This window comes from Pipistrellus kuhlii, unplaced genomic scaffold, assembly GCF_014108245.1.
Source record: "Pipistrellus kuhlii isolate mPipKuh1 unplaced genomic scaffold, mPipKuh1.p scaffold_m20_p_3, whole genome shotgun sequence".
Lineage (NCBI taxonomy): Eukaryota > Metazoa > Chordata > Mammalia > Chiroptera > Vespertilionidae > Pipistrellus > Pipistrellus kuhlii.
In genome coordinates, this window is record NW_023425529.1 from 12,853,664 (window position 1) to 12,868,198 (window position 14,535).

At 37.8% G+C, this 14,535-nt stretch overlaps 1 long non-coding RNA gene across 1 annotated transcript in view; it reads right to left on the reverse strand.

Annotated features, from left to right (window-relative positions):
• Nucleotides 1-2,446: 2,446 nt before the first annotated feature.
• Nucleotides 2,447-14,535, reverse strand: part of LOC118729452 — a 59,732-nt gene continuing 47,643 nt past the window's right edge. The window contains exons 5-7 of the long non-coding RNA XR_006742765.1: nt 12,379-12,578; nt 3,658-3,821; nt 2,447-3,554 (exon numbers count right to left, since the gene is read on the reverse strand). This is a non-coding gene — a long non-coding RNA (uncharacterized LOC118729452). The remainder of the gene's footprint in view (nt 3,555-3,657; nt 3,822-12,378; nt 12,579-14,535) is intronic.

Below are 14,535 nucleotides of genomic sequence, written 5' to 3' on the forward strand. Positions count from 1 at the left end.
CACCAGGAGAAATAAGGCATAGGAGGACTGAGTGCTGCCTACCAGTCTGGTGGGCTATCAATAGTTTTCCTAGAGCATGTTCATTAATAGAAAATGGAGGGAAAATGTATGGTAAACAGAAATGTACAAACCCAAATGTGTAAGTAAATTGGTGATTATGAAGATGAATCAACTCTTATAACCCAGATTCCTTAGCTGTCAAAATCTGAGGATAAGGAAACTCAAAGGAACACCAAGCATGTAGCAAAACTATACACTAAATCGTTTCTGCATCATGTCCACAGCCACACAGGCTAACGTTTTCTATCTTGATGGCCCCTTCTTAGGTGATGATTTTTCACAATGTATTTCATGGCTTCCATCCCTACATGAGACTTTATTACTATCACATAGGAATAAAAAGCCATAAAGCACTAGAGTGAATTTATCTTGGTCGGATGCAAAACTTATTTTCTTCACATGACTTCACAACCATTTCTACACTAACCAATCATTTCATGCTACATTAAGGAACATTTTAAACTACACATAAGTGACAGGAAGCACACTTAAATTGTGACATCACAAATAAGCAGGATTTCATCCTTCAGCAACATGCTTAGCTACAAGGACCAGGAAACAAGACCAGGAGACACTCAGCAACACGCAACCATTGAATTCACCAAAAACAAAGGACATTGGGGAGAATTCCTGGAGAAAAGTTCATCACTTTGACACTGGACTTGGAAACACATGAGGAAAGACAGAAGACAGACAAATCACTGATACAAACTGAAACCAGGGGACTTATTTCAAGCCTCTAGTTTCAATTTCTTTTCCCCGGGAAACGTTTTTCCATGCCCACAGCCAACTTTCAGCCTTTTCATTTTAGAACAGGTGGGGAGGGGAGAAGCTTGAGCACCTGCTTGCACTAAGCATTAAGCCTTCTATACCTTAGTAACAAAAAAGAAAGAAAAGGAGAGAAAAAACTCTAAAGCATGCTAAGGGACCACAAGTGCTAATTGCTTACCTACAGCCCTTCATGGAGGCTGACACCATCCCTCACCCCCATACATGAAGGAAATATCTAACTCTACCAGAAACAATACAGTGCATGAAATCCCTGAGTGATCTAAATAACTCAGGTCTGGAGCCCAAGGACATTCTTTATGCTGCATTAAAGTGACACTGCTTGTGGAATTATTAATACACTTGAAAGTGGCCACATCAAACCAATTCTCCAGGACCACTGAAGACCCAGTGCTTTAAGTTGCCATGGATTTACCGCCTTTCAAAAATAAACTGGGAGTGCCTACTTACCAGCTCCTGAAACAGTGTCCCATACTGTGGAGTGTTGCCCTCTGCTTTCTAAAAATCCCCATTGTATTATGCAGATTCAAATAAAAGAAACAAAAACTTGAGTTTCTCATTAGGAGTAAGGTCTAGGCCAGCAATTTCCACCTAGAGGTTACTATAATGAAAACTTGATTTATGTGAATCACAGGGAGGGGACTGGAAATAGTTAAATGAAAGGAAGTGCATACATAAATTCAATTATCATGCATGAAACATGCAAATGATTTAAGCACTGCCTCTGAAACTCTAGTTTATATTCATTAATCTCAGGTTGCACTTTTGAAGGAGAAAGACATGTTAATTGGGTCCAGATTAATGCACTCCCAAACCTCTCCAATTTGGTTTTAGGTGAGGGTTAAATGATATGTATTAAAATAAACACAGCTGCTCATCTGCCTCTATATTCTCCCTCCCCTCTCCACCTCTACCTCTACCCAGCTGCCTTCCCTCCCCCACTACAGCCCACCCCAGATGGCTCACCTCCCCACCACACCTCTCCATCCTTTAGGAAAGGAATTACAAAAGCCCTAATGTTTTTATTTTGAAAATACACTGGGAGAATAACCCTGTCTCTTAGCTTTTTCAATATTTTCCCTTTCCCCCAAAGGGGGAAAATCAGTTGTACATCAAATCCTGAGGATGCCTAACTGTGGCATCAAGGACATGCACACATGGGCACACAGGCTAGCACTTCCAGAGACAGGTTTTTTTTCTATAAGCCTGAGTCCTGTAAGTAAGGAAGGGCAGTTTTAAAGTGTCCTGGCCCATGCTCACTTGGAGCCAAAGTTGTTGCAGGTTGGCATGGCAATTCTGTGCCTTAGTTATGTGGGAAACTAGAGAATTGAGAGAACTGTGTTTTGGTTGCTGTTATTTCTCTGTGGCTCACTCTGCCAACAAGAACTAGCATAGAGCAGAAGGTACCCAGAAGATCCTTTGAAAGATTACCTTGCTTTCCTCTCCTCCCTTGCAAAATTCAAAATTATCTTTAAAATAAAAATTTTCTTCCTTCCTTCCTTTGTTCTTTCCTTCCTTCCTTCCTTCCTTCCTTCCTTCCTTCCTTCCTTCCTTCCTTCCTTCCATCCATCCTTCTCTCTGTCTCTCTGTCTCTGTCTCATTTACTGGCAACATTAGTTTGGAACACTAAGAAATAACATCATTTGGAAGAATCTTGTGAATAATGAAACTTTAAAAATAGTAAACATTTAATATTTTTTTATTGATTTATTGGATCTGAACTTTGGAACAATAAATGAAGGGAGAACTCTGGGCTATTGGGAACAGACTGGGGCACAGAGGCAGAATGGAAGTGATTGTCTCTGCAAGAGCAGCCATCAAGGAGTTAAACCAGGCACACACACACACACACACACACACACACACACCCCCCCCCCCCCCCCCCCAAAAAAAGAAGCCTTCAAACTAATTTCACACTGAAAGCGATGTTTAATTTGAATCATGCTCTTCCCAAAGGGACAAGGTTAGTCTCATCACTGGGCTGAGCTCCTCCTCCCCCTTCTCCTTTCATACGAATTGAAAATTCAGATTAACTATTAATCATGATGTGACACATTCTTTTCTTCCTGGTCCAAAAATCAAATGAAAGCCTGGGACCACATCTGAGAACCCACGGGCTGGCCAGTCCTCCCAATCAACGTGCACAACAGAGAGCAGACAAGAACAAGGGCACATCACGTACACAGAGAGGTGCACTCACAGCGAGACACACAGATACAGACAGCTATACTCAGGCATCGACTGGGGGAGCCTCTTCACCTTGATTGATTTTTGCGTATTTGCAAATGTAAAATTAATACATAAAATAGCACGTAACAACAAGGACGAGACTGACACAAAACCTGTCAACATCCTGACAAATGCTCCGAGCACATTTTCGTTAGCGAAGACACTTAAGCAAGTCATTGTTTCTAAAAGAGAAAATGATTATACGCTAGCCAAAACCCTAAGTACAAGCTAAAGATATTCACCTCATGAAGCCATTCCTCAACTAGCCCCTTGGCACTTGCTGGAATTACTCGGAGCACAGAGCTCTACTTTCTCATTTTCTGCTGACTCCATGTGGATAATTTCTTTCTCATGATTAAATGTGAGCTTGGCAGATTCTTCAAAGCTTGGCTTTAGAAGGTGTGGTGAGGTTCCAGGGGCATCCTTTGTCTAGCAATTCATCGCTGGACCGGCAGGCCACGGGGATAGTCACACACCTACAATGATTTTTTTTAAAAATGCAACCTTTAATAGATATCTTTCTATAAACATATTTTTTATACTGCAACATGCAGCTGACAGATGAAATGAACTGTTTACCTTGGAAAAGAATAGGCAGGCTTTTCTCTTCCAAATAATCACCCCAGCCTTTCTGAATGTCATCCAAACGCGATTCTGCCTCGTTCGACTTATCCAGCATCTGAGGCTGTGAGATAACCCTCGTAGCACTGGCCTCCTTCCCTGGCCCCTTCATTATTAGCCTCCTGGTGGGTGAGATAGAATACAGTGAATGTAATAACCGTACTTCACACAACAGGCTCGCTCTCTCTTTTAAATTGAAAATCCCCTTATTACAAAACAAGGGGTGTTCTTTTTCTTCTACCTTTAAGTAGGACTGCCACATTCATTGCCTTTTACAAAAACGCAGCTGCTTTTTAAGCTACAGATAAATAGAATCTGCTAGGCGGTAATTCGACTCAGTCTGAATGCATTATTTTCTAAGACACTTTGGCGAAAGGCTTTTTATTATAAACTGGAATGAACAAGGAAAGTCCTTTTCTTTTCTAATTATGAATGTGCTTTGTTCCCTACTATTAACCTATAATGTCAGATTGATCATCTTCTTCTTCTTTTCCTGCAGCCAGCTCAATAAATCAACATTTTTCTTTCTTTTTGGGAAAATTAGAAGGCTGATGATTAAGTCTTCATGAATTCCAGTAACAAAAAAAATAAAAATAGCATAAGGGAGAAGCACATACACACGCTGTAACCATAAATACAGATAAGGCAGTGGCCCTTGGATGTTCGAGGTAATGACATGAAGAGTGAAGATAAAGGGCATTTACTTGTTAATTTTGTATTAGCTTATTTAGTTTTAATAAAATTAAGGCTTCCCCAGGCACTTTGACAGAGTTGATCTTATACTTATTCAGCTGAAAAGAAGGGATATGGTAAAACCATAACATTTCTATGTAGAGTGCCCAAACCTCTATGTTTGTTTAGTTGTTCATAAGATGTGGTAGTTGGTATTCCTACCAGTCACCCTTACTTCCAGAAGCAATGGGACGCAGAATTACAACCGAAGAGGAAATACCGTGAAGAAGGAAGGGTATTCAATTTGAATTTCTGCTGACATCACTTTAACTCCAAAGATAAATATTGAGAAAAATGGTGAGATCTTAATACTATCAAAAGCCCAGCCTAGAAACTCCATTAGCTGAGGTATTGTTTTAATTTTATATTATATTTTTATATACCAATGTTGATATTTCTGACCATAACAAGAGGCCACAGTGACTATACTCTATGTCCATGTGGATATAGCGCCTTGTTAAGGGGAGGAAATCCCTCAGGGGACCTGTGGGGTCCCAATTAAGAAAATGTAAATCCTGCTGCAGCTCTGAGGATAAGTGGAGTTTGCCAGTATGTCACAGAGGTACAGGCAGGTGCCACCACTGCTAAACCTGCAGATGGAAAGCCAAGGCTGCATGTCCATTCCCGAAGCCCTAATGGAAAGCAAAGTGTTGAAGGTGAACTGTGTGTGGCAGACAGTTTCAGAGCAATTTATTTGTATTTGTTTATATTGTTTTAAGTTTATTTCCAATAGGGGTATAGTGGGAATCAAAGGGGCCTTGTGCAAACATAAAGAACTCTGTACTGAGATCACATGCATATTTAAGATAGGGGAGGAGGGAGGATGAGAGAGACACAGAGAGAGAGACAGAGAGAGATGGGGGGAGGGGAGAGAGAGAGAGAGAGAAATAGAGGGAGAGAGAAAGAGAGAGGATATACTTGACATTCGATTTCCATCTGAAGCTTTTCCTGTGGATCTGTTTGAAATGTTTAAGGGGGATATTTATTATAAGTTAGATGCTTCCAGGTTTTCAGAACACTGGCTCTAGGAAGAGAGATGTTTGCAGTGAACAGTGGTGACAGAGCTTTTGAGATTCTACCACTCCACTTAGATTTGAATCAATTTTCTGTCTTCTGATATGCCTGGGAACAAATGGGGCCCCATCAGGCTGCTGGCCTTGCATCAGATACCAAGTGATGTTGTGGCAACACAAGAAGCCCCATTACTGCAATAAGTAATGCCAAGGAGCAGATTGCAGTGAACCAGGCAACACCAGAGAGGAAAAGTGGAATCCTTATGCATCCATATCTCCACTGAGCTAAGGCCTCAGCAACAAGCCTCTTTGGGAAATCAAGAATGTTTATTTTTATAATATTGATATGTAAGGCAAATAGAAGAGTATTTTAGTTTTATATTTGAAGGCATTGAATTTCCTAGATATTTTGATTTGTAGAGAATAGACTGACAGCTGTCAGAGGGGAACGGGATTTCAGAATGTGTGGAAAAGGTGAAGGGATTGAACCAAAAAAAAAAAAAAAACCCACAAAATACATAGACACAGACAATAGTATGGCGATTATCAGAGGTAAAGGGGGGGTGAGGGTGGCGAGGCAGGAGAGGGTAAAGGGGAATAAATGGTGATAGACAGAGATTTGACTTGGAGTGGTGCATATACAATACAATATACAGGTGATGTTTTATAGAATTATACACCATAATCCTATGTAATGTTATTAACCAATGTCACTCCAATATATTCAATGAAAAAGGAAAAGGAAATGGGTTTCCTGTGCTACCTACAAAAATACCTTTTAATATCTGTTTTCCTCAATCCACCTTTTACCCTGGTAAATCATGAGCTGACAAAAGAATATATTGTATAATCTCCTGCCACTTGTATTATTATTTCAAGGCAATGAAATGCCTCTATGCTAATGGTACTATAAGCCACCAGCCCAAACTGTTAGTCTGTATTAAGCTTTCAAAGTATTAAAATAAGTCACTCTACAGAAAGCAACTCTGCGATGACGGAGAGAAGAGTGGCTGTCCCAAGGAAGAGACACTTCTTTAAAGTGGCACAGTTCTTTAAAGACTTGGCCTCGATTCATTTTCTCCTTCAGAAAAGAAAAAGTAGAAGGAGGAGAAGCAACATAAAAAGAAAAGAATAGTTGATGGAGGAAGAGAAAAAGGAGGAGGAATTGTTAAAAACACACTGAGTGCAACAAATAAGTTATTTTCTTCCTTTTCATGAGAAAATAGTTCTCTTCCCACCATACCCCTGCCACTTATAAGCAAACTCAATTTTAACCGTAGTAAACCTCTCTGCCCCTATAAATTGAGGAGAGATGAGCCTATTTATCAGGTTCCAATAAAGATTAAGTCAGGTTACTGTGAGCTATCTGTGATAAACCAGTAAAGAGCAGCTATATCTAATAAGGAACATTCATGCAGACATACATACATGTGCATTAATGACCTAGCAGGTGTCCTGTAGCTCCATTTGAGGAAAAGGCCTGCTCTAGCTACCTCACATGAAAGTCTTTTATGACCCTTCCCCAGCCGCTCATAAAAACACTATCCCACATTGCAAATATTGAATAGATCTGATGATGCAAAACTGCCAAAATGCCTCATCTCTACTAAAACAAAAACAAAAAACAAACAAACAAACAAAGAAAAAAACAAAAAACAGCAACAACAAAAACCCCAAAACAGCTAACTATTCTCCAGTTGTAAGGAGACATGAACAATTTGGGTTGTGAATCAAGATGAATTGAAATTTAAATGACAAAATAGCAACTTCACAAAACCTTTATTCTAAACATACTTTCTGTGTATCCTTCTCACTTTCATCAGTACCAATGTATTTGCTTTTTAAATTGGAAGAGATAAGCTATATCATAAGCTAAACTTTGGAATAAGGATATAGTCATTCCTCAGTATCCATGGAGCATTGGTTCTGGAACCCCCCCACCCCCAACACATACACATGAATACCAAAATTCACGATGTTCAAGTCCCTTACATAAAATGATGTAGTATTTGCCTATAACTTGTGCACATCCTCCTGTACACTTTAAACCACCTATAGATCATGTATACCACCTGATAAAATATAGACATTACATACTAAATAGTTGTTATAGTGTTTTGTTTAGAGAATAATGACAAGAAACAAAAGACTGTATGTCTTCAATACAGATGCAACCATCAGAAGCCTAACTACATAGTACAGGTCAGCAACAGTTTAACTACTTCCCCCCAAATATTTTCAATCTGTGCTTGATTGAATTCATGGGTGTGAGACCATGGATAGGAAGGGCCAAATGTACTGGTTTTTTGTTTGTTTGTTTGTTTGTTTTTTTGAAGAAAAAAATACACTCCTGTAAATTTTAGAATATCTGCTTTTCATCCTCTTCCTTCTAAACTTGTTGTCCGAATCATGTTGTTTGACATGATCTCACTTTTATAAAGCCAAATATCTATGCCAATCGAACTTGACAATTATTGTCTGAGCACATACAAACTCTTAGAAGGGCAACTTCAAACAGATTTCCTCCTCCTAGTAGCTGTTCGCCCATGAACAGAGAGGCTCTGGAAAGAGGCCCCAAGCTCCACTGACCACAGGAACTTCTGGCCAAGAATCTAATCACTGCTGCAGAAGGCAGAACAAAGGCTATGAATGGAAGCCACAGAACAGAGTGTGTGTGGAATGTGGTGTGTCCTACAAATGAGGAAACACAGGCATCTCCCCAGGATCACATTAGCACAGAGACACTCTAAATATGAAAAGTAAGACGAGCTTTTTAACTCCTTGCCAAAGCTTTCAGACATCCAGCACTTTCGTGAGGTCAAGAAATGTGTCCCCAGCTTCTGTTTTCTGTTCCCCTTCAGAGAGCATGGTGAAGAATGGGGCCGCCCAGCTGCCTGTTAGCACGCCACACCTGGCTGACTCCCATCCTTACCCAGGGAGTGTGTCCATCGCATTTGGACTCACAGAAGAAAAGCTAAAATCAATTTAACATGAAGGAAATTCACATATTTTTGCCACTTTAACATTCTCCAGAGTGCCCATGGTATAGTTAAGTTGATAAAGTTTCATCTAATGAAGATTAGTGAGGTATAAATCATATAGGTAAAAACTGAGACTTCAGATGGAGATGAAATCTAAAAGCTAATTACATTCAGTAAGGGCTCCAAAAGAAATCACACCCACTAGCCTTCCCATGCTAATATTTTGTTTCGGAAGGGACAGTTAGCAGTTGTAGATTGCAGTGTGATTCTTTAGCAAAACCTGAGAAGGAGAAAAAGAAGATTAGTTGCATGGATTTCTGTGCTGAATGGATGCCAGGGCCAAGATGCAAGAATAGATAAGTTTGAGATTTGGAGGAACTAAATTTGAAGCCAGCCAGTAAAACGTATTGAACCTTATTACCTCTAGTCACTGAGAAATTCCCGAGACAGTTGGATGCAATTTGAAAAGGTCAGGAAAATATTTCCTGCACAGCATTACTGCTTCATGGTTTAAGGGTGTACATTTGTAATACGCCAACTCGAATCATCTTTTTTTTTTTTTATTGACTTTGCTTTCCAGAGACAGACAGACAGTCTGGGAGGCAAGAACAGTAGATAAGAGAAAGGCAATCTTATAAATGAAAATCTCTCTTATTTTGTTCTCTCTTTCACTTGTGACTGTGAAAAGTACCAGATCTTGCCCATTGGAGGAGAAATTACACCAAGTTCACTGAAGAATGGCAGGATAGAAATGAAATACAGGGAAGTATTGCTCTAATTCTAACAATGCCATTTTCTCTCAATTACTATCTATCTAGCCTCTACTATGTGCTAGGCATTGTGAAAGGTAAAGGATGCTACCCTTTCACCTAAGTGTGTATATTTAAAATGAAATACCAGGGTGTGGATATTAATTTATTGCTGGCATTTCCTTTGAGGGATGGCTTCATAATAGAGGAAAATCCCTAAGAAAGGGTAAAAATTAATTAAAACATAACTATACAATTAAAATAATGAAGCCTCTATTGTGATTAGAACCATTCTAAATACAAATTTTAAAAATTCTCTTTTTACTAGGGCTTGTTTGTAATAAAAACCTTTGTGTTAACAAAAGCATCTGTGGGTCTTTGTTTTGGCATGCAATTAAAAGTCAAAGCTGACTCTTCAATACGGAATGGCAGGATCCATTCTAACCCTGCAAAAGTTTAAGTAACACCTGACTTTTCTGTCTGTGAGGAGCCATGAGTTTTGGAGGCAAACACAAGCCTATTTATTCTTCCCTTGTTTAGCAGCAAGATTGAAACTTGTTAATGGCCTTGAGACCCAATCGTATACTCTCATATGATGCTCTGGCTCCATAAAGATGGCCTAGCAGTCTCCTATGGCTTTTCAAACAAGATGGCTTTTCCTATAGAAAGCCTAATTGCTAAGCAATCCCCCATTTCATAAAATTCTGGAATTTCAAATTATACCCTGTGATCAACAAGGCCACCACTGTCAGCAACACAAGTAGCAAATTATAAAATAGCTTTGCTAATATCAGGTACCCAAAAGACAAGTGGGGAAACCAGCTCATTAGCTAGACATTTGAAGTCTTGAAAGCGAAGGTAAAAATATCTGACTTGTAAATGACTTTTTCTATCTTGAATATTTGGCATTGGTTAGAAACAAGAAAAATATTTGGTGGGATTTAAATTTTTTTATCTTTCTTGTGTAGCATATTAGATTCAACAATAACAAAAGAAAAGGTGTTTAATGAATGTGATGGTATAGAGGTTTCAATGAATAACACTTAAAATCAAAGCTTTTCCACATTTTCATTTCATAGGCCCTATGTTTCTAGCAGAGAAAGAATCTAATGTGTCAACTTTTGATTTCCATGACCTAAGCTATCCAAAGAAAAATATTTTGAACCTTTCATACAACCATAATATCAATAATAACAATCCTAAAAGTATTATGAGTAAAAATAAGAATGATAATAGAAGTGTTGACCATTAGTCCAGCATTTACTTTGTTTGTGCACCATACAATTATATAATCTCATTTAATCCTCACAGCCAATTTAAATAAAATAAATGTGATTTTTTTAATTTCATATTTTTCACAAGGAGATTGAGGTTCAAGGATGCGATGAAACTCATGTAGGTCAAGAAACTAATTATGTGAGACAAAATCCAAATTCCTCTGAATCTAGTTCCTATTATTTCAAAGCCATGTGCCTTTAACAAAGTTCATGATCATTGGCAGACTCAGGAGTGTTACGCCTCTCAGATCATGCAGCATTTCTGGACTTGTGTTGAATCAAATTTCCTTACTCATATAGATTAAGTCAGGCATGCCAAAAGTTTGTGAATAGCCACAAAACATAGCCATCTTCTAGAGCTCTGAGCTAACAGTGGTTTATGGATGTATTTCCTGTGTTCATGGAATTTAGTTCATGAAGAAAATAATACAGTCAGAGCAGCCTCATTAATCAGATTACATGGTTCACCTTACACTTAATAAATTTGGGTATAATTGTACACAAATTGCTTTTTTGAATTATGTTTAAATTATGTTGAGAGAAGAGCAAGTTTCTTCTTAGCTGGGACTACCTTAAGATCAACTGTGTAATGTTCAATGAATCCTTTTCCAAACAAAATGTTAAAATGGAAAATGTGTAGCTATTTTGTCATTGCCACAGGCAAATAAGTAGAATGGAAAGGAAAATAATGTTGAGTCACAAAAGTTCAATACATCAACTATTGGAAGAGAATGTACCAAATCTAGCCAGGTTTCAACAAAATGTTATTTTACCTTTAATTGACAATGGTGTATTCTAGCTAACTTATCAAATGGGCCCACAGCAATGTTGCTTCCTGTTTGGGAAGAGATGATGACTGTAAATGCTGAGATGCTGGTTGCTAGTTCTAGCATATGTTGTCCAGGAACCTGTCTAAGCTAGAAGAGCCTAGTTTCCTTGTCAGGCACCCTTTCAGAAGACTTTTCTTCCAGCCCTGACTGTTAATTCTCCTACTGTCAAAGTTGTCTTGGCACTCAAAGGGCATTACAATGAGCTGAGAGGGGGAAATAGCATCATCTGGCTGCACTTTTTGGGGAGTGAAGCACTGTTGAGTTTGAAAAGTGAAGGTATTTTAAAAATAGAAATGAGATTAGGTGCAGCTAGTAAAAGGTAGAGAGAGGAAGAGGTAAGGAGGAGGCCAGAACCCATGATGAACTTAAGGCTGGAGTATGACACACACACACACACACACACACACACACACACACACACACACACACACACCAGTGCTTCTGATTCCTTGATTTTTCTAAAGCACCAAGCAGGACAAAGAATAATAGGGGTGAGCATGAAATGGGGCCTTTTCTTTTCAACCCTGTGATGGTTGGGAACAAAAGGGAGAAATCTAACTCCCCTCAAGTGATCTAAGTTTTAATATCTCATGTTGCAAAATCAGCTTTTTTAGTCTTGTTATCTTCCAAAGAAGATGTCTGGAAAAAATAGTTTTAAGACAGGGTAATTGGCTGACTTCTATATGTTTTTTTAATTTTTTTATTGCAACCTACTCTCAAAAAAAATTACAATCTCATAAAAAATGTCCTGTAATAATAAAGCTGGAAGAAAGCATCAAACTAGCTTATTATAAAGTTATTTTTACCTCATTTATCCCGTAAGCAAAAAATCAGATTTAGATATTAATATTATTAGAATTAACTTTCTAGAAATGACAGTAAGAAACAATGACATACAATTAAAATATAGTATTCATAGCAATAGAAGCAATTAACACACCTCAGAAGCTGTGGATAATGAAAATAGCCTTTCCTTTCTTCTCTCTGGATCAAACATTGAAATTTAGCAATTCCTGAAAACCTATTATTATATTATTATTTTAATTATTCTTCCAACGTTTCGATGTCACAATGATACTAGTAAATGCTTTGTGTACCTGCTTAAGAGGATTTTTGGCAGCATGAGAACCCGAATGCTTTACCAATCCATTTTCTTTGAATTATAAGAATCTCCAGAGCATATTCTTTCCTATATTAGAAGAAAGCACCGCTTAAATTTTTCCGAATAATTTTCAAAATCAAATTTAAAAGTTTTCATGAGAGATGATCCTCCCTGATGGGTGATATGAAGCATAACCTGAGGGGAAACATGAAAATAATTAGCATAAATATATTAGCATATAGATGCCTCTGAAATAATAAACAGCCGAAAACCAAAATGCTTATCCCCAAAAGAAAGTTATGAGAAAATACAAAATTAACATACACTTCTCGCATGGCAACCCTAGTCTGAAATCCAAACAGAATATTCTCATTCAGGGAAAGGTGGAATGACCAGGGAGATGGAAAACTATTTCCTCCTCCCAAACCAACTCTTCATTGCTCATTACCACCATATCAACATTCTCTATTTGCCCTTTACCTCCTCCCCACTCCTCACACACCCCTATTCTCTGTTAAACAGAAAAATCAGCAGGAAAACAAGTATCTTCCTTTCTTTTCTTCTACGAGGCACCACCAAGTAAATAGATCTAATATTCTCTTTTTCTCCCTTTAGGTAAATTTCTATCTTTCCCTAGATGCTTGGTAATTCAACTACCAAGAGGAGTGAGGAGTCTCACTTGAAAAGAGGGTTTAGGCTTGTTAAAAATGGACCCTGAATAAGATTGATTCGTTTTATATTTCAAATTGGTGCAGTCTCTCAAGGTAGTAAGTTGGCATGCTATGGTGTAACTGGAAGAATATGGTCTTTGGAGTCAACCCCATTTAAAAATCTGATCTGTATAACTCTAGAAAAGTTCATTAAATGTAATTAATTTCAATTTTTTTTCTACAAAATAATGATAGTGTTGTCTACTTTTCTGGGTTGTGACAATTACAAATTTTATACAGGGTAGGGCAAAAGCAGATTTAGAGTTGTTTGTATGGAAATAATAATTCAAGAATAAACTCTGTGTTTTGCATACTTACAAGTGTAAATCTACTTTTATCCCACCCTGTATACAAATTATCTGAAATTTAGTAGGTGCTCAATAAAAGTAGATAAATTCACATTCCGCAATGGTATTAGTGAAAATGCCATAATTTGGAGATTCTAGGATTTGGCAAGCCTACTTTCTACCTCTACATTGCATGTACATGGATGAGTATATGGCCCAAAGACATTTATTAAGGAGAGATACCACAAAATATGATGTTTTGTTCTGGATCCCTGGTGGAATGGGATTACAAAGATGGTAATATAAATCGCACTGGAAATAATAAGGTCAAGAAAAATCCTTATGGAAATATTTGTCTCATGAAGCCAAGAGCAGGAGTTTAATTTTAACTTTGTTGGCAACTGACAGAAAGCTGTGAACATTTTACATGATTCAAAGAAAGTAAGGATTATCGGACATACTTAAAGTATCTGACAAAGTTAAATTCCTTGAACGAACCAAATTTGGAATGTCAAAACACAATCAATATCCAGATATCTGGATACCATACACATTGTTTTGCTTCTTTTAATATTTAGTTATTTTTAATGTCTATTAATACAGCATTTATAACAAATAAGAACAGGTCCTTTGCCAATAATACTATTTGATTTTGTTAAATTGTTTTCAACTTTAGACTTTTGTTTGGTGCCACTTAGTTGCTTCACAAACATTGTGTGATTTGGTCTTTTAGCATGTAAAATGGGAAAGAACACATTAATTACAAAACACTGAATTCTGTAGAGATTTGAAACTCCAACTTGGTTTATGTCACTTCATTCTCTTTCTGTGGAACATAGGTCTTAAACCTACTCTTAGGACCTAATACCTGCTATTATGTCAACAATTACATGTCCAGCAAATCATACTCATCAATTTCTGGACTGTTTATATTATCTCACCAATACTTAGCATACTGCTGACACAGAGTTGTGAGACTGGAGATGGGGGTGGCGCTAAGAAAAACCCTCACATATTAGTTTTCTGGACACATATGCTACCTACTTAAGTATGTAATTAGCATGTTCCTGAGAAAGTTCTGGCTGCTTTGCATGAACACAAAATAGTTATCCTGTGTTTCACCTTTTCTGTTTAAAATAACTCAGTGATCATACA